This window comes from Ovis canadensis, chromosome 15 (genome assembly GCF_042477335.2).
Source record: "Ovis canadensis isolate MfBH-ARS-UI-01 breed Bighorn chromosome 15, ARS-UI_OviCan_v2, whole genome shotgun sequence".
Lineage (NCBI taxonomy): Eukaryota > Metazoa > Chordata > Mammalia > Artiodactyla > Bovidae > Ovis > Ovis canadensis.
In genome coordinates, this window is record NC_091259.1 from 8,816,039 (window position 1) to 8,837,477 (window position 21,439).

At 43.0% G+C, this 21,439-nt stretch overlaps 1 pseudogene; it reads right to left on the minus strand.

Annotated features, from left to right (window-relative positions):
- Positions 1 to 19,054: 19,054 nt before the first annotated feature.
- On the minus strand, positions 19,055 to 20,295 carry LOC138421249 (transmembrane protein 268 pseudogene; annotated as a pseudogene).
- Positions 20,296 to 21,439: the final 1,144 nt, after the last annotated feature.

A 21,439-nucleotide genomic window follows, 5' to 3' on the forward strand; every position in this document is an offset into this window, starting at 1 on the left:
AGCATTTCTGCACTACAAATTTAAGGGTTCTGAGTCTCTTAATCACTTTGATCACTTGATAAAATCTAGAAGAAGCACTGGTCTGGAAGTCATAAAGCCTGGGCTCTAATGGATCTAACAATAGCCATCTCTTTTGTGGGTATTGACTGTGCTTCAGATCATTCTGGGCACTTTGTATGCATTATCTCAAACACCTCTTTTGAAGTAGGGGATAATTTGCATGTCTATGAATTTTATAAATATCTCCATTTTATAGACAAAAACATTGAGGCTCTGTTTGCTCTCTGCTCAACTGTATGTTAATCCCCCTTGGAAACAGGTTAGGACTCTGATTTTTGAGGAGTTCAAAATCTCTTTAAGGAAATGAGATGTTTCTGGAATAACATGAGAAATACATATAATAGCATACAAACTATGTGAGTCTTTTGCTGATCAAACTTACTGACTAAACAGCAGCAGCCACAGGGATATCCAGGAATTAGATCCCCACACATTTTGGGGTCTTTTACAGTCTTGAAGCTGCCATGGTGTCTGTGGATGTGTCATTAAGCTTGCTGATGCGTTACAATGAGTGCATACTGAGATTCTAGGTCTAGTGGGGGTGACTTGTCTGCTATCTTGGATCTAGTTGGCTCTAACCAGTTTATGTCATGTCCCCAACGGATATGTCATTCTTTTAAAGGTTGTGCCCTGCCTCCTTTGCTGTCTCATTAGGAAAGGCAAAGTTGCTTTATTCAGGAGGCTGACAACCTGAGAAGAAGATAGGCTTATTCAAAAACCAACTGTGAAGATTCTGCTCAACTGTGAAAGTTTTTAAAGGGAGAATCATTTGGAGAGGGGGGGGGGGTCAGGTCTTCATTATCTTGTACTGTGTACAGACTTTCTTCTGATTGGTTGGTAGTGAGGTAATGGATGGTGCTCCAAAAGTTCTGTGCTCAGCCTGAAGTCACCATCTTCACTTCATTTCCTCCAGAAGAACTCAAAGATATTGTTCTTTATATTCCCTGAGGAGGAATCAGGACCCTGCCTCACAACTGCACTATGGTTCCTTGATGTCCTCATTTGCTTCTGCATTTCCACTCTTTCCTGATTAACAACTGTTTGAATCTGCCCTTGAGAAGGTCAGGGAGGCTGAATGAAGCCTATTTCCCACCAACAAGAAAAGTGGGGACAAAAAAGGGCCTCACAGGATCCTGCTCCATTTCACTTGGGAGGAGCTCTGGACAGTCTGTTTTTAGTCTGTTGGGCAGCTGGCCCAGCACTGCCATTTGAACAGTGACCTTTTACCTTGGCTGCATCTAAAAGATATTCAAGGGAGCTCTTTAAAAATGCTGATGTCTGAGAATCACCCCTGAATTAGTGTGTCTGGCTTAAAGGAGTTGGGTCTGGGTCCTGGGATTTTTAGAGCTGCCCAGATGATTCTAACGTGAAGTAAATAGTGAGAGCCTCAGCCTTAAAGGCACTGCCACTCACTTGCCTGATCATCTGTGAGTGTCTTTAATGTCTTTAATAAGTGCTCACCTTCACTGATTGTTGGTTCTACTCTAACTTTTCAAGATGCATTCCTGAAAAGGAGAGTATCACAGGACCCTGGAGTCAGGAAGGGCAGGCTTCCTGGAATTTGTGGGACTCCAGTTAGGCCCTGAAGAACTGATGTTTCTTTCAGGACAGCATGGGCCAAATAGCAGTGGATCCAAGGTTGGAATGCCCACAGGCTCAGGGCCAGGTGAAATCCTGCTTCCATCTAAGGGAGAAGAGATGAAGCCAAGTAGAAGCTCATGAAACATTTCACAGTTCACTTGGGTTTTTCCTTGCAGTCATGGGCTCCTTTGGGATCTTGCCTTCTGGTCAACTTCAGAACTTCCATTTGCAGATGTGACAAATATTTATGAGTAGCTCATGTGTTCCATGCACTGTGCTGAGGATTACAGGTTAGGTCATAAGATGTATATGGCTTCTTTTCAAATCCTTTCTCTGGGCTTCTCTGGTGGCTCAGCAGAAAAGAATCTACCTGTTACACAGGAGATGCAGATTCAGTCCCTGGGCTGAAAAGATAACTTGGAGAAGGAAATGGCAACCCATTTCAATACTCCTGCCTGGGAAATCCCATGGACAGAAGAGCCTGGTGGGCTATAAGAGACTTGGATATGACCAAATGACTAAACAACAGCACCTTTCCCTATTAGGCCCTTGGAGAGTCCATATAAACATTTTACACAGATGGATTATGGAAGAGGGATTAGATTTACTCTTTGGGACTTCAAAGGATGGCTAATTATAATAATAATAGTAAAATGTGATTAACTATTCTTATTACTATTACTATTATCACCTATTTTTGTTGTTTAGTTGCTAAGTCATGTCTGACTCTTTGTGACCCCCATAGACTGTAGCCTTCCAGGCTCTTCTATCCATGCAAGAATACTGGAATCTTCTTTCCAGGCAAGAATACTGGTATGGATTACCATTTCCTTCTCCAGGGGATCTCCCTGACCCAGGGATCGAACCCACATCTCCTGCATTGGCAGGTGGATTCTTTACCACCGAGCCACTGGGGAAGCTCAGTTATTGACTACTAACTACATCTGAGGCCCTGGGCTAAGAACTTACTTATTTTTAATATTTATTCACTTATTTGGCTATGCCACACATGGGATCTTCTATTTCTGTTGTTGCATGTGGAATCTTTAGTTGCAGAATGTTTCGTTGAGGCTTGTGAACTCTTAGTTACGGCATATGGGAACTAATTCCCTGACCAGGAATGGAATCTGGGAGGACAGAGTCTTAGACCCTGGACCACCAGGGAAGTCCCAGGCTAAGCACTTTAGATTTTTGCCATCTTAATTAATTCTCATAACAGCCCTAGGCATAGATTTTTCCCTTTTATCAATAAGGAAACAGAGGTTTAGAAGCTTGCAATGTCTGACCCAAGGTCTTATCAGGATTGGTACCCAGGTCTGTTTGACTTTAATCTGACTTTCAGATACCCTAGGACTGTGGATCTCAACCTTTGGGGGCATATCACAACAAGTGTGACTTTTTTTTAAAGTACACTTTTTATTTGGAACAATTTTAGAATTTGTGAAAAGCTGCAAAGACAGTACAGAACACTCTCACACCCCTCACCTGATTTCCCCCGTTGTTAAACATTGCACATATCCATGGCACATTTGTCAAGAATGTAAGAAACTGACATGCATGTGTTACTATGACCCAAATACCAGCCTTTGTTATTTTCTTTAATGTTGGACAATCTATTCTTTTCTTTAAAAAAAAAATAGATTTTTTTTAATGTGGACCATTTTTAAAATCTTTATTGAATGTTTTACGATGCTGCTTCTTTTTTTTTTTTTTTTTTTTTTTGCCTCCAAGGCATGTGGGGTCTCAGCTCTCCAACCAAGGATCAAACCACATTCCCTGCATTTGCCAGGTTTCTACTTTTCCCTTTTTCTACTCTATGCTTTTGGAGTGAATCACCAAGACAGTGTGACCCTTTTTAAAATACACATTCTGGGTTATACCTCAGATGTGTTGAAACAGAACTGAAGTAATTTGGGTATATTGCTGGTTTGGAGCCTCTTTTGGAAAAGAATAGATACACACACACACACACACACACACACACATATATATATATATATATATATATGATTCTCTTTGATGTATACCAGAAACTTACACAACATTGTAACTCAACTATACTGCAATAGAAATTAAAGAGAGAGAGGAAGAGAATGCCATACATATATTTTCAAAGATTCCCATGTGATATTCCTGTGGACCCAAGGTTAAGACTTAGATTGTAGAGGAGACATTCTAGACATAAAGAGCTCAGCTTCTCAAGAGATAGGTTCTCTTTACTCACTAAACCAGACTAAGATTATGGAATGGGCACCCATGCAGAAATCTGGACAGGCCCATGGCAGAAATGGGTATATCCATGCATTGGAACACATGATCCATAAAGTTCTTTTGGTCAAGAGGTATCAAAATGCTATCTTTCCAACTGTATTGGTCATTTTCTCCTTTTATGAATCTGGGAGGGGGAAGAGGTGAGGAGAGAACTAACATTCTGCTTGCAAAAGAAATTGTACAGAATGCCCACTACATGTCAGGTCCTGGGGATATAGGGTAGATAGGATAGACATTAATTACATAAATAATGGGATGTAGAGACAATGAACAACCAACTACAAAATGTATTATCTAATTATAACCCAAGTGCTGTAAACGGGAAACATAGTATATTTTGGGGGTGTATATCATATAAACTGTATGAAAGAGACATAAAGAAGACAGTCAGATCCTACTGAGTGTTAAAATACAGATACAAACAATCTGCTATACAGAAATAACACTAATTTAATCCAGGTGTGAGGGGGTTAAAGATGGCTTCACAAACATTTGTGCTAAGGTCTAAAGGATGAATAAGGGGCTTCTCTGGCAGTCCAGTGGTTGAGACTTCACCTCCCAATGCAAGGAGTGTGAATTTGATTCCTGGTTGGGGAGCTAAGATTGCACATGCCTTGTAGTCAAAAAACCAAAACATGAAACAGAAGAAATATTGTAACAAGTACAATAAAGACTTTAAAAAATAAATAAATAAAGGATGAGTATTCTTGCCTGAAGAATCTCAAGGACAGAGTTGCTGGGGGGTTATGGTCCATAGGGTTGCAAAGAGTCAGACATGACTGAAGCAACTTAGCAAGTACACACAGTGTTCCAATGGCAGAATAGGAGGCAGAGAGAATGGTCAGGCAACAGGAATCTCATCAACAAAGGCCCAGCTACCTGAAAGTACATTAGCATGTTTGGGCAAGAATAGACTTCAAGGTGGATCTGAAGCATGAGCTCATGGTGGGAGCTCTTTTCACTCACCCTCCCCACTGCTGATAGAATACTGTTTCCAGCTTACAGTGCTGGGGGAGGGATTTACGTCACTCCCTCACTCAAAATCTTTCAGTATCTCTCTATTATGAAAGTTGGACTGTGAAGAAGGCTGAGCACCGAAGAATTGATGCTTTTGAACTGTGGTGTTGGAGAAGACTCTTGAGAGTCCCTTGGACTGCAAGGAGATCCAACCAGTCCATTCTGAAGGAGATCAGCCCTGGGATTTCTTTGGATGGAATGATACTAAAGCTGAAACTCCAGTACTCTGGCCACCTCATGAGAAGAGTTGACTCATTAGAAAAGACTCTGATGCTGGGAGGAATTGGGGGCAGGAGGAGAAGGGGATGACAGAGGATGAGATGACTGGATGGCATCACTGACTCGATGGACGTGAATCTGAGTGAACTCCGGGAGTTGGTGATGGATAGGGAGGCCTGGCGTGCTGCAATTCATGGGGTCGCAAAGAGTCGGACACAACTGAGTGAGTGAACTGAACTGAACTGATGGCTGATTCAATACACCAGCAAACATGGAAAACTCAGCAATAGCCACAGGGCAGGGAAAGGTCAGTTTTCATTCCAGTCCCAAAGAAAGGCAATGCCAGTGAGGTGTCATTGCCTTCTCCGAAGAATGCTCAAACTACTGCACAATTCCATTCATCTCGCATGCTAGTAAAGTAATGCTCAAAATTCTCCAAGCCAAGCTTAAGCAATACATGAACCGTGAATTCCCTGATGTTCAAGCTGGTTTTAGAAAAGGCAGAGGAACCAGAGATCAAATTGCCAACATCCGCTAGATCATCGAAAAATCAAGAGAGTTCCAGAAAAACATCTATTTCTGCTTTCCTGACTATGCCTTTTCTGCTTTCCTGACTACGCCTTTGACAGTGTGGATCATAATAAACTGTGGAAAATTTTGAAAGAGATGGGAATACCAGACCACCTGACCTCCCTCTTGAGAAACCTATATGCAGGTCAGGAAGCAGCAGTTAGAACTGGACATGGAACAACAGAATGGTTCCAAATAGGAAAAGGAGTACGTCAAGGCTGTATATTGTCACCCTGCTTATTTAACTTCTATGCAGAGTACATCATGAGAAACGCTAGACTGGAAGAAGCACAAGCTGGAATCAAGATTGCTAGGAGAAATATCAATAACCTCAGATATGCAGATGACACCACCCTTATGGCAGAAAGTGAAGAGGAACTAAAAAGCCTCTTGATGAAAGTGAAAGAGGAGAGTGAAAAAGCTGGCTTAAAGCTCAACATTCAATCTACAGATTCAATGCAATCCCTATCAAGCTACCAGTGGTATTTTTCACAGAGCTAGAACAAATAATTTCACAAATTGTATGGAAATACAAAAAACCTTGAATAGCCAAAGCAATCTTGAGAAAGAAGAATGGAACTGAAGGAGTCAACCTGCCTCACTTCAGGCTCTACTACAAAGCCACAGTCATCAATACAGTATGGTACTGGAAAAAAGACAGAACTATAGATCAATGGAACAAAATAGAAAGCCCAGAGATAAATCCACACACCTACAGACACCTTATCTTTGACAAAGGAAGCAAGAATATACAATGGACTAAAGACAATTTCTTTAACAAGTTGTGCTGGGAAAACTGGTCAGCCACTTGTAAAAGAATGAAACTAGAACACTTTCTAACACCATACACAAAAATAAACTCAAAATGGATTAAAGATCTAAACGTAAGACCAGAAACTATAAAACTCCTAGAGGAGAACATAGGCAAAACACTCTCCGACATAAATCACAGCAAGATCCTCTATGATCCACCTCCCAGAATACTGGAAATAAAAGCAAAAATAAACAAACAGGATCTAATTAAAATTAAAAGCATCTGCACAACAAAGGAAATTATAAGCAAGGTGAAAAGACAGCCTTCACAATGGGAGAAAATAATAGCAAATGAAGAAACTGAAAAACAACTAATCTCAAAAATATACAAGCAACTTATGCAGCTCAATTCCAGAAAAATAAATGGCCCAATCAAAAAATGGGCCAAAGAGCTAAACAGACATTTCTCCAAAGAAGACATACGGATGGCTAACAAACACATGAAAAGATTCTCAACATCACTCATTATCAGAGAAATGCAAATCAAGACCACAGTGAGGTACCATTTCACACCAGTCAGAATGGCTGTGATCCAGAAGTCTACAAGCAATAAATGCTGGAGAGGGTATGGAGAAAAGGGAACCCTCTGACACTGTTGGTGGGAATGCAAACTAGTATAGCTACTATTGAGAACAGTGTGGAGATTCCTTTAAAAACTGGAAATAAAACTGCCTTATGACCCAGCAATCCCACTGCTGGGCATACACACCAAAGAAACCAGAATTGAAAGAGACACATGTACCCCAATGTTCATTGCAGTACTGTTTATAATAGCCAGAACATGGAAGTAACCTAGATGCCCATCAGCAGATGAACAGATAAGAAAGCTGTGGTACATATACACAATGGAGTATTACTCAGCCATTAAAAAGAATACATTTGAATTAGTTCGATTGAGGTGGATAAAACTGGAGCCGAATATACAGAGTGAAGTAAGCCAGAAAGAAAAACACCAATACAGTATACTAACACATATATATGGAATTTAGAAAGATGGTAATGATGACCCTGTATGCAAGACAGCAAAAGAGACACAGAGGTGTAGAACGGACTTTTGGATTCTGTGGGAGAGGGAGAGGGTGGGATGATTTTGGAGAATGGCATTGAAACATGTATATTATCACGTAAGAAATGAATCGCCAGTCTAGGTTCGATGCAGGATGCTTGGCGCTGGTGCACTGGGATGACCCAGAGAGATGATATGGGGAGGGTGGTGGGAGTGGGGTTCAGGATTGGGAACTCATGTACACCCGTGGTGGATTCATCTGAATGTATGGCAAAACCAATACAGTATTGTAAAGTAAAAATAATAATAGTAAAATAAAATAAAGAGCAAAAGAATAAGAAGAAAAAAGAATGCCTGCCAATGCAGCAACTGCGGGTTCAGTCCCAGGGTTGGAAAGATCCACTGGACGAGGGCATAGCAACCCAATCCAATATTCTAGGCTCAAGAATCCCATGAACAGAGGAGCCTGGAGGGATACAGTCCATGGGGTCACAAAGAATCAGATATGACTGAACGACTGAGCACTCAAGCACTGTTAAGATAATATTGTTTCTTTTCTCAGATGTTGGTCCACTTCCCTTCTTGTGTGTCTACACTCAATGCCATCATGTTGCCTGGTGTACTTTAAATGTTCAAAAATAATTTCAAGGGGACTTCCCTTGTGGTCCAGTGTTTAAGGCTTCATGCTCCCAACTCAGGGGGCAGGGGGTTCCATCCCTGCTCAGGGAACTGAGACTCCACCTGCCTCACAGCATGGCCAAAACCATGAGAAAGAAATAGTTATAAGGAAAAGGAAGGGGGGATGGAAAGAAAGGAAAGGGAGGTGAAAGACAGATAGGTAGAGGGAAGGAGGAAAGGATATAGAAAGGAAGGAAAGGAAAGAGGGAGGAACAGAGAAGATGGAGATAAGCCTGATGGTGCCGAGAGGTAAGAACACACATTTGATATCTTGGCCTTCATTTTCTTAGCACAGAGCAAAGTTTGAAAAGCCCTGCTGGACTCCATCAGAGACTGAGTTTCAGAAGATAGTAGCTACAAAATTTGAAGCATAGCTCTGAAAAACAAAGACAAATCACATATATACATAAAAAATTTACCATTTCTGTATTTTAGATCACAACACAAATATCAGTGGCAGCAGATCATTTATGTAAAAATAAAAAAGAAACTGCTTCAAGCATTTAAAGCAATCTGTTGCTGGAGAAAATAGTAACATTTCTATGTTTCGAGTAGCAAGTTTACGAGCCAAGTTCTTCCTTAGAGGACCAGTCTAAGAAAGTGAGAATATAATTGAATTTCCAAGCAGATTTTGGAAGAGAGAAAAACACTAAAGGCCAATCTGAGTGAAGTGCTGGCAGACTGAGTACCAGGATGCAGACATGGAACAGCCTAGAAAGATGGAGAGGATAATAACTTCCTTTGGGCTGTCCCAGCATAATCCCACAGAACCAGGCTGTCTTCCTGGACGTCCTGTCGGGATCGTCCAGTTTCTGGGGTATTTATATTCACACAGAAGAAAGAGGATTAGGGCCTGGGGTCCTCTCCTGACCCCTCCTTACCCAGCTTGAAGTCTTGAATAGACGTCAGGGAGGACTCTTTTGTGGAACTGCCGTCTCCACTTCAGGGCCCTAGGGCAGCCTCTTCTCCTAAGGTCCTCATTTCTTTGATTTCCCTGAAAAACAAGGGATCTGGGGCCATAGTTCCCACCTTCTCTTTCCAGCTATCCCCATGTATCCTCAGTGGCAAGAACGGTTTAGTCTGTGAGATCTGGGAAATCCACATTGGCACGAGGGCTGCTAGTTCAGGTGGATTCTTGGGCCTCGGAGAGCCTCCTTCCTGATTTCTCCAGACCGGGGCCAGCCTCCTCCCCAGCCCACCCTGGCTGTTGCCACTAAAGAAGAGAGGCAGGTTTCCATCTGGCCTAAATGTTCATCCTTTAGTCTCTGTGCTGTGCTTAGTCGCTCAGTCGTGTCTGACTCTTTGCAGCCCCATGGGCTATAGCCCACCAGGCTCCTCTGTCCATGGGATTCTCCAGGCAAGAATACTGGAGTGGATAGCCTATCCCTTCTCCAGGGAATCTTCCTGACCCAAGAATCAAACCAGGGTGTCCTGTGTTGCAGGCAGATTCTTTACCAGCTGAACTACCAGGGAAGCCCCCTTTAGTCTCTAGGTATGCCCAAATTGCCAGTGGTCACCCCTCTTGGCAGGCCTGAGAGGCTGTCCCTCAGTTTGGGCCATGTTCTAGTGGTCCTGTCTGGTTTCCCTGCAGCATATCTGGTAGTTGCTAACACTGGTTTTCCCTGTAAATGAACCCTTCAGGCCTTCCTGCTCTTCTTCTCATCCCACCGGTTGACATGTAGGACAGAATCACAGGGATCTCTCTCCTCAGCTTTTTGCAGGCAACCAAAAACCAGGAGAGTTGAATGACCATGGCCAAGCCAGACATTAGAACCATGTTACAGAGCTCTGATCCACAAGCTGGAGCAACCAGCCTGGGAAGACAAACCACAGCCTCTATAGCTATAGGCCCCCCGTGGTCAGGATTTGACCGTTACTGACAGCTTCCCTAAGTTTTATTCTAACTTCCAATTTGAAGTTAACCAGAGAAAGTAAAAAATGGTCCCTTAACCAATGGTCCCTTTACCACAGGATGCTCAGCTTCTAGTTATCCCATCTACAGCTTCCCCATGCCAGTAGCCTCCAACTGGGATACATCTGGGGCCTCACTTTTTATCCACTGGAAAGCTTTCCCACCTTGCTGCCTCCTTTTGAGTCTCTGCCAAGAGGCAAATGATGGTGGCTGACTCATTTGTTACAGCAAGTTCCTAATAAATGGCCTTTATTTGTTCTCATGTGAGTGGTCTTTGATTATTTCCATACAACCAAGTATGGTGGAAAGAACAGGAATTAAAAATCAAATTGAATAATTCCATTCATATGAAGTCTACAAACAGTCAAAATGAGCCTATGGTGATAGAAATGAGAAAGTGGTTGGTGGCACATGTGAATGTGTGGTTGTGGCAGGGGTGGGGTGAATTGGCTGAAGAGGGTCATCAGGTACTTTCTAGAGGGATGGAAATGTTCTAAATCTTATTTTGAGTGATGGTTACATAGTTCATCCAGTTGTCAAAACTCATTTACTTAAATTCTTAAGGTCTGTGCATTTTATTGCAATAAAATTATACTTTGTGGCAGGCAGCTCCTAAGATGATCCTCAATTCCAAGTATTCACACCCTTATACAATGCCCTCCCTTGGAGAGTGGGCTGGACCTAGTGGCTCACTGCTACCAAGTACATAAAGGGAAAGTGATGGGTTGTCACTGTGTAATGATGTTATGAAAAGTCAGTGGCTTTGGGGATACTGTCTTGTGTTTGTTGTTTTGTTCTTGCTTGCTTGCTCTGGGACAGACCGACTGCCATGTTGTGCACTTAGCCCACAGTCCTATGAGAGATCTACATGGCAAGGAACTGACGCTTCTGATCCACACCCAGGAAGGACTCAAGGCCTGGTAACAGCCAATGAACCTGAAAGCAGACCCTTCCCCACCCAAGCCTTGATATGAGACCAAAGTCCCTGCTGGTAATTTGCTTGCAGTTTTGTAAAACACCCTGAGTCAGAACTACCCAACTAAGATGTGCCTGAATTCCTGACCCATAAAGACTGTGAGATAATAAATATTAATTGTTTTGAGCTGCAAGGTTTTGGGGTAATTTGTTATGCAGCAATAGATAATGAATACACAGATGGACTGTGTTCTGTATCAATTTTTTTTAAAGAAGCTTATTAAAAAGAAAGTAAAGCACAGTACCTGGTAGTACATGCTTCTGTTCTTTCCCCAGGTCAAAGGCTCTACTCTGCCTGCCATCATTCACTCAGTTGCCCACACAAACTCTTTCCCTGGAAAACCTTCTTCCAGAATACCAGCTTTGCAATATAAAAATAAGCAGGACATACAGACATACTTAGAGAAGACCTTCTCCAAACAGAGATACTCTACATCCTGGTATGGGAGCATGCCAAGCTATGAGGTGCACATGAAATCCACACATCCTGACACCCAAAAGGCTCACAGCGGGAGGCAGGTGGGAGTGGGGGTTATGTCTTCCTGCAAATGGATGGTCTTTACCATGGGGTCTCTTCTTCATCATCTCTTCTCTCAGCTCTTAAGAACAGGGAGAAATGCAGTCTCCTTGGCCAGAATCACCTTTGGCAGAGGGATAGTGGAAAGTGTGAACTTGGGAACCACATGGACCCAGAACCAGGTCCACTTTTATGAGCTGGGTGGGTTTTAGAGTACTTAAAAGTTCAGGACATATCATCTTAAAATATGCACCTTTGCTACATTGGTTATTTTGAGTTGCAGACCCTCTGAACTCCCCTTATCTGTCTAAAAATACATCCTCCTAAAGGAAATCAGTTGTCATAAGTTCCCTCCCCCAGGCTTTTTCATCCACTGGGGAAGACTGACTCATCACAGGATAGAAGACTATAAATCAATACCACACAAAGACAAACTTTGTCACAAATTGTCATATCTCCCATCTGTTCTTCTCAGAGCCCATTTATCTTTCTTAAGAGTCATTTAATTGACCCTATGTTGCCTATATTCTACTCCCCTCCTATTAAGAGGATATGAAAGAAGAAAGTGAAAGTGTTAGTTGCTCAGTCGTGTTCCACTGTTTGTGACCCCATGGACTGTACTGTCTGTGGGATTCTCCAGGCAAGAATACTGAAGTGAGTTGTCATTTCCTTCTCCAGGGGATCTTCTCAACCCAGGGATCAAACCTGGGTTTCTCACATAAGCTCTCAAATCTGTCTGCTCTGGGGGACAGGGTATTTACTTTCTTGTATGTGATGCCCCTGTGTACATAATATTAAAAATGGATATTTTATATTCTTATTTGTGTACTTTGCTCCAGTCAATCTGCCTATTAAGAGTTTATTTCATAGACCCACGTTAAGAGGGTAAGGAAAGTCTTTCCTCCCCCAGCATCATGACTACTTTTTGAGACTTTGGAACCTAATCAATGAAATTAGGATGACTCCTACCACAAGCAATTACTTTAAAAGACAGAGACATTCACCAACATGAATGGATCTCTTCTTTCAGGGACAGAACCCAGATTAAAAGGATTTCTATATCTCAGGTCAGTTCAGTTCAGTAACTCAGTCGTGTCCGACTCTTTGCAAACCCATGAACTGCAGCACGCCAGGCCTCCCTGTCCATCATCAACTCCCGGAGTTCACTCAGACTCACGTCCATCGAGTCCGTGATGCCATCCAGCCATCTCATCCTCTGTTGCCCCCTTCTTCTCCTGCCCCCAGTCCATCCCACCATCAGAGTCTTTTCCAATCAGTCAACTCTTCGCATGAGGTGGCCAAAGTACTGGAGCTTCAGCTTTTGCATCATTCCTTCCAAAGAAATCCCAGGGCTGATCTCCTTCAGAATGGACTGGTTGGATCTCCTTGCAGTCCAAGGGACTCTCAAGAGTCTTCTCCAACACCACACTTCGAAAGCATCAACTCTTCGGCGCTCAGACTTCTTCACAGTCCAACTCTCACATCCATACACGACCACAGGAAAAACCATAGCCTTGACTAGACGGACCTTAGTGATGTCTCTGCTTTTGAATATGCTATCTAGGTTGGTCATAACTTTTCTTCCAAGGAGTAAGTGTCTTTTAATTTCATGGCTTCAGTCATCATCGGCAGTGATTTTGGAGCCCCCCAAAATAAATTCTGACACTGTTTCCACTGTTTCCCCATCTATTTCCCATGAAGTGATGGGACCGGATGCCATGATCTTCCTTTTCTGAATGTCGAGCTTTAAGCCAACTTTTTCACTCTCCACTTTCACTTTCACCAAAAGGCTTTTTAATTCCTCTCCACTTTCTGCCATAAGGGTGGTGTCATCTGCATATCTGAGGTTATTGATATTTCTCCTGGCAATCTTGACTCCAGCTTGTGTTTCTTCCAGTCCAGTGTTTCTCATGATGTACTCTGCATAGAAGTTAAATAAGCAGGGTGACAGTATACAGCCTTGACGTACTGCTTTTCCTATTTGGAACCAGTCTGTTGTTCCATGTCCAGTTCTAACTGTTGCTTCCTGGCCTGCACTCAGATTTCTCAAGAGGCAGGTCAGGTGGTCTGGTATTCCCATCTCTTTCAGAATTTTCCACAGTTTATTGTGATCCATGCAGTCAAAGGCTTTGGCATAGTCAATAAAGCAGAAATAGATGTTTTTCTGGAACTCTTTTGCTTTTTCCATGATCCAGTGGATGTTGGCAATTTGATTTCCGTTTCCTCTGCCTTTTCCAAAACCAGCTTGATCATCTGGAAGTTCATGGTTCACGTATTGCTGAAGCCTGGCTTGAAGAATTTTGAGCATTACTTTACTAGCATGTGAGATGAGTGCAATCGTGCAGTAGTTTGAGCATTCTTTGGCATTGCCTTTCTTTGGGATTGGAATGAAAACTGACCTTTTCCAGTCCTGTGGCCACTGCTGAGTTTTCCCAATTTGCTGGCATATTGAGTGCAGCACTTTCACAGCATCATCTTTCAGGATTTGAAATCGCTCAACTGGAATTCCATGACCTCCACTAGCCTTGTTCATAGTGATGCTTCCTAAGGCCCACTTGACTTCACATTCCAAGATGTCTGGCTCTAGATGAGTCATCACACCATCGTGGTTATCTGGGTTGTGAAGATCTAGCATCAGCAACTAGGGAAATTCACATATGGTTTTCACTCCAAGCCAGCAAATATGATGTTAATCAACCATAAAACAGTGGCTGCAAATCAAATGTATGTTATATGTATTTGCTGTTGCTGTTTAGTCGCTAAGTCCTATCTGACTCCTGTAACCCTGTAGACTGTAGCCCACAAGGCTCTTCTGTCCATGGGATTTTCCAGGCAAGAATCTTGGAGTGGGTTGTCATTTTCTTCTCCTGGGGATCTTCCTGAGCCAGAGATCAAACTCATATCTCCTGCATTGTCAGGTGGGTTCTTTAACACTTTTGTGTTCTTTTTCAACTTACAGTGTTGACTTTCAATGTTCTTTACCACTGAGCCACCAAGGAAGCCCATGTTATACGTAACCTACTAACAAAGTGTTGAATCTCCTCTCCCTTGCATCAACGAGAGAAAGAGATGAATTTTGAGTTTTTAATAAAACCAGAAAATGAGAAATAAACAGAATATGCCAATGGGGCCTGTTAATCTCCTCGAAGCTTCCACAGGGATGGGCCCAGCTAGAAGCTCTCATTTCTATGGAAACCACAAAAGGCAAATTGGGTAAATGGAAATGAGCTAGGGCAAGGAAGGCATTGTCTACACTCTCAGCAAGACTGAATTCCAAGCAGCCTCAGAGCTCAGGAGCCAAAACCTTGTGTCACCCAGCACTGGCTGAGGCATCTCACAGCCTGGGGGCAGGTGAGAAGTCGAGGTATCCAATTTCTTTAGGTCTCAGGGCTGCTAAGGATGTCCAGTGTGGCTGGTGTGGGTTGGACATGGCAAAAACACAGACAGGAGAAAAGAAAAGAGGCAGCAGTTCCTGACACCCATCATTGGAATGGCACCCTCCTTTGCAGTCCCAAAGGTGCCCTGGACTTGTCTCCACAGTGACATGGACCACATTGTTGCAATAAACTGTTTTTTTGTTTCTACCACTAGATTGTTCTTTAAGAGTAAGGGTGTGTCTAATTATTTTTTTTAGGTTTTTTTTAAACATATTTAAATATAGATGATTTATAGTGTTTCAGGTATGTAGCAAAGTAACTCAGTTACTTATATATACACACACACACACACATATATATATATATTTCATTATTGTATTAAGAGAATCTAACCCAGTGCCCAGCCATTATAACAACAACCACTACAACAGAAACAGCTAACCATTATATCATGTAATAACAACAACTAACACTGCATTTAGAGTGCACCAGGTAGATGTTAAATTCTCTGCCTCTATCAACTTTTAAAATTAGATGAGGAAACTGAGGCACAGAGAATTCAAGATGCTTGCTCAAGGCCACACTAAGAAGTGGCAGAGCTGGGCTGTCTCTTGCAGACTCTCTGTTCTTCTGTCTATAATAACGTGTTCAGTAAAAGTCTTTCGAATGTCTTTCCTAAGCCCTGTCCTTGTTTACTTCTCTCTGACTCTTTTCCTCCATGGTCTCATCTATCTCCTTAATTTCAGCTATTACATCTCTGCAGGTAATTCCTAGATCTGTACCTTCAGCCTCAATCTGTCTCCTAAGTGCCAATTTTCAGCTGATAGTAAGGTAACTGCCTTTTTTATGTTTATGGTTTAATCAAGAGACAGATACACAACCAAATAACAGTAAATCATTCATCTTAACGCTGCCCTACCACTTTACCTCTCTGACTCTTGCCATGCATACATACACACACACACACACACACACACACACACACACACACACACACACACACACAAAGCCATACCTGCTGCCTTTTCCTCTGCAGAGTATAATTGACCAAAATTAGTATATCCTACTTTCCTCTCTCCTTATTTCTCCACCTCCACAAAGACCTCCTGAAATTCCTGCCTTAAACACAGAATCAGATCTGAAAAACAAGACATAGAGAACAGATTTATGAACATGGAGAGGGGGGGTAGGAAGGAAAAGGTGGGACAAGTGGAAAGAGTAGTATAGAAGCATACACACTAACACATGGGAAATAGGGAGCCAGTGGGAATTTGCTGCGCGACTCAGGAAGCTCAAACCAGGGCTCTTTGACAACTTGAGGGGTGGGATGGAGTGGGAGGTGGCTCAAGAGGGAGGGGACATATGTAGACCTGCGACTGACCCTTGTTGATGTGTGGTGGAAACTAACACAATATTGCAATTATCCTTCAATTAAAAGTAAACACATTTTAAAAAACGATCAGATCTGCAAAACAACTCCATAAGGGAGACAGATGAGCAAAGCCATTATTTTAATTTCTGCTGCTACAGAGGACCTTATCTTAATTCAAAACAACTCTAGTTCCGGTTGGTATCTTATTTTTTTAAATTGATATCAACTCAGGACTCACAGCCTACAGTGGTAGACATTACCAAATAAGAAACAAATTATTAATGGCTAATGGAAATGTTTCTGATACCTGAATAGCCTCATATCATTTTTGTCCATAGTCTCTCCCACCAGGAGAAAATCCTTTGGCGCATGTACAGAGAATGTGTTAAAGAATCCAGAGAGATAAGCAATAAAAGCATTCTGTGCATTAACTTCTAAGAATCAACTTCTTCCCTGGTACTCTTTGACACATAGCTTTCTGAAGTAGACTCATCCATAATTTATAACCTATAAACCCAAATTACAAAAACTCAGATTAACTTGTCAGCAACTGGCTTCTGTGCTTTTCTGGAAGTAAACAGAAGGTTTGTATTCACTGTGGCAAACATTCATCACAAGCCCACTACCAGCCACAAAGAGTGCAGGAGTGGGGATACAGAAAGGAGAGGCAGTGTTCAGTGTGCTTTCCACGTGCACAGGGTTCAGTCAAGAAAACAGATACACAAGCCATAAATCGTGAAGCAGAGAGAAAAGCTGTAGCGTTAAGGGAAAGTGTTAGTTGTTCAGTTGTATTCGACTCTTTGCGACCCCATGGACTATAGCTTGCCAGGCTCCTCTGGCCATGTGATTTTCCAGGCAAGAATACTGGAGTGAGTTGCCATTCCCTTCTCCAGGGGATCCTTTGGACCCAGGGATTGAACTCGGGTCTTCTGCACTGCAGACAGATTCTTTACCATCTGAGCACAAGATTGAGAAATAAAAAAATCAGTTCTGGGAAGTGCATGGAGCCAGAGGAGGATTGGGAAGTCTTTGTAGGGTTCAGGTCCCCTAAACTGAGACAAGAATGAGAACCAGTCCCCTTCAATCAGAGCAGAGTGTCCTGTGATCATCAGATTGAAAGTGTTTGCCAGTTAGAGGGTGGAAATTATATGATATAGTTGTTTTAACTTTTAGATATCTAATTATTAGTGATGGTTGACATCTTTTCATGTGTTTATAAGGCCAATAGGCTTTCCTTTGTGAATCACCTGTTTTTTTCTATTGAATTATTTCACATTTTTATTGATTTTTAAAGAGCTGGTCAGTAAATGTGTTGAGAAAAATTTGTAAGTCAATCTTTTTCTCTTTTGTTTATAACACTCTTCACATTCAAAAGTTTCAACTGTAAGGTAGATAGATAGAGCAATCCTTTCTTCTATATAGGTACCTTCTGTGTCTGTTCAAAACTCTATCCAAACTCTGATGATAAAGATAGTCTTTCACATGTTCTTTTAAGGATTTAAGTCTGTTGTGAGATATATGTATTGCTTTATTTTTTCTCAATCTGCAGAAGGCTTGTTTGTTTGTTTGTTTAATTTTCTTAATGGTATCTTTCAAAGATCAGAAGTTCTTACTTTGATAAAGTTCAATTTATCCACTTTTTCTTCTACAGTTTGCTTATTATGAAAATTTTGCAGTGGTAAGGGGTGGGAGGTGGGAGGGAGATTCAAGAGGGAAGAGATATATGTATACCTATGGCTGATTCATGTTGATGTATGACAGAAACCAATACAATTATCCTTCAATTAAAAATAGGGGTTTTTTTTACACCTGAAACTTACATAGTATATCTTACATCAACTATACCTCAATTTTAAAACATCTTTTTTTAAAGAAAGCATGCATAGGAATCCAACAGATGCAAAAGAATAGCTGTCAGTTCAGGAACATTTTCAACCTATGAAGGATTTTTATGGGCAATGAAGCCAAAATTGCAGATGATGGCCAGGTCTTCGGCACTGGGGAGCCTTTAAATGCCAGGCTGGGGTCTTTAGATTTGGGCCCGGGGAACAATGGGTCTTCATATTTTTTTCAGAAGCAGAGCACCTGGAAGCCTCTGAGCTCTTCATGGAATTCCACGAGGGAGAGGTTTCGCTTCACTGCAGGACAGCTTTAGTGTGAGGGAACAGGACTGCCATTCTCCGTCTGCAGTGAGACCACACCCACAGACATGTGTGCCTTGGAACAAAGTAAGTCCTCTGATCAAACAGGATCAGTCTCTTCCAAATCTTCTCATTAGTAGTTACATGCTGTTCATTCCTTCCTTCTGTCTCCTGAAGGCCTGCGTGCTAGCAGACAAGCCCAAGTGACATCATTTTTCCGAAAATGTAGGGCAAGAACAACTTAAAAGTGGAGAACATTCTGAGAATTTACTTCTTTGCTTCAGATTGGGAAGGGGTCATCTTATAATTTAAGGGGCTCAAGGCAACTCTACACAGAGCAGAGTCCTCCCTGAGTCTCCATCTGACACGAAGCGGGTGAGGACCGGAGCATCGCCTGAGAGCAAGCTTTGGGCCCACTTTCAGCCCCGTCTGGTCATCTTCACATTTTCGGGGCTCAACAGACAATGAAAGGGATGGGCGAGGGGCCCCTTTCACTCATGCCAACGGTTCTAAGCAGCACAGAAAGTAGCTCAGAGTGGGACCATCGGCTTCTGCAAAGGCCAGGGGTCAGCGTGGACTATAGACAAGCCATTTTGGTGCAGGGTCCTGGAGTGAACACTGGATCCCCAGTGCTGACATGAGTGACAGCCTCAGGGAACCCCAGAGCCTCGCCATCAGCCACCCCGGGGCTCCAAGGCCTCCCCGACCTCACCTTCAGTCCTGGAGGAAGAGGAGTACCTTCGTTCCAAGGTCACCTGGTCAGGAATGGGCAGCACCCCGTGCCCAGGATGTAGGCTTCTGTGAGCTGGCAGGGGCATGGAATCCTTGGAGAGTCCATGTGTTGTGTCCCCAGTGCCTGGGGAAGCTGAGAGGTCATGAGGAGCCGGATGTAGTAGCCACCAAACACTGCCAACAGCTGCTGGGCCATTTCCTCCGGCTCAGCCTCAGGAACAAGCTGGCAAAGCTCAGTCTGCATGAGTGGCTTCTCCATGGATCCCGGACGGTTGGGCAGGAGAGGAGTTTCCTACAGCAGGTTCTCCAGCCCCTCAGCAGCTGTGGGGCTCACCCCAGTCTCCATGACAACACACAGCTGACTCAATCCACTTCTCAGCAAGGACTCTTTTCTCATCTTCATCTCTCGAAAGTGATCGGAGAAAAACTGTACACAGGTCTCCAGGTCAAAATAGACAAACCAGAGCTGAATCACACTCTGGCAACCTTCCACCATGTCCATCACCCCCAGCAGCATCCGGTGTCTCAGGAGGGCTCCATTGACAGCTGTCAGCCTGAGGTCTGTGTTGGTGTTGGCCTTCCTCTAGTGTCTCTCGAAGATGAGCACGAGAGTCAGGGCGAGGCTCGTGGCAGCCAGGGTCACGAGCAGCACACCTGCCCAGAGGTTCCCCAGGGTGAACATCTGGCTGGTGGAGTAGATGTTGGCCCACACCACCACACAGAACACCACAGCAAAGGCCGGCCACATGGGCCTCGAGTTGTAGATGATGTACCTTCTCACTTGGGGCTCTAAGAGGACTCTCTCAGCCAGGCTCCTGTACTGGCCAGCTGGGACCTGAATTCCCCAGGTAGGCAGCTGCTCTTCAGCAGCTCCCAGGTCAAATGAGATGGGCGCACAAGTATTGTCGATCCAGAGCACCGTAAGGACCTGTCCGCTGCAGAGCTCTTGCCCCCAGCCAGGAGGGCTTCCGCCAGTCAAGGGACTCCAGCCAAGGGAGGAGGTGGGCAAGGGGCCAGCTCTCCCACCGGGGTCCATCTGCGGTTCACACGCCATAGCAGCATCAGCAGGACTCCTACTTTCCCTTCTCGGTTCATCCTAGAGCAGCCAGCTCAGCTTCGCCTGTCTTGGATTGAGGGAAGACTCCTTCTGGAGGCTTCTCAGAGCAGGGAAGAAGTCTCCTGGCTTGGCAAAGGTGGAGGGAGAGAAGGAACTGCCAAGTAGGGAGAGGTTCAAACCAGAGGGCAGGATAGAGCCAATCAAGGAGGCCTACGCTCTCACCCTGTAGCCTCTCATCCAAACTGGAGGCCGTCCCAGCCACCGCCGCCGCCCGCACCACCGCCGCCCCCCACCCCCGGGGACACGGAAGGTTGGGGGCACAGCCGCCCGCGCCCCGCCTACCGTCCGCGCAGCCCTCCAGAGTCCCGCCCCCGGGCCGAGCCCAAAAATAAGTTGTTTGTTGTTTTTTTTTTTTTTTTTTTTAAGAAATTTTGGTCACCACAAGGTTGAGAATATTTTCTCCTGGAAGTTTTATAACATGAACTTTTACATTATGTCTATGATTAACTTCCAGGTGATTTTTGTGTATGTTGTGAGATAATGTTCAGAATTTACTTTTTACCATATGTATATCCAGTTGTTCCAGCAATTTGAAGGCAATCCATAAATATGGTATATCCTTCCATTTTTTAGGTCTTCTTATCTTCTCTCAGCAATATCTTATAGCTTTTTGTAAACAGATAGAGCACATATTTTATTAAACTTACCTTAAGTATTTCTTGGATGTTATTATAAATGGCATTTTTAAAAATTTACATGCTATATCTAGTATATAGAAGTACAATGGTCTTTTATACATTGAACTTGGATTCTGTAACCTTGGTACTCTAATTTTTAGTTCTTATAGTTTCATTTTTTTATCTTCATTTTTTAGGTTCCTTAGAATTTCTCTACACAAATGATCATGTCATATGTGTCTTACTGTATCTATTTTTGTACTCTCACTTCTCTTTCTTACCTTCTTTTATGTATTTTAAATAATTTTATTTATTTACTTATTACCTATATCTCAGTGTGTTTTTCCCGTAATTGCTTGAGTTTATAGTATGCATTTTTATTAATTATATTTCCATTTTGAGATAATTATAGATTCTTCAGTATACTGTAGTCTTTGTCACTGTCTGCCTTAAAGCAATATTAC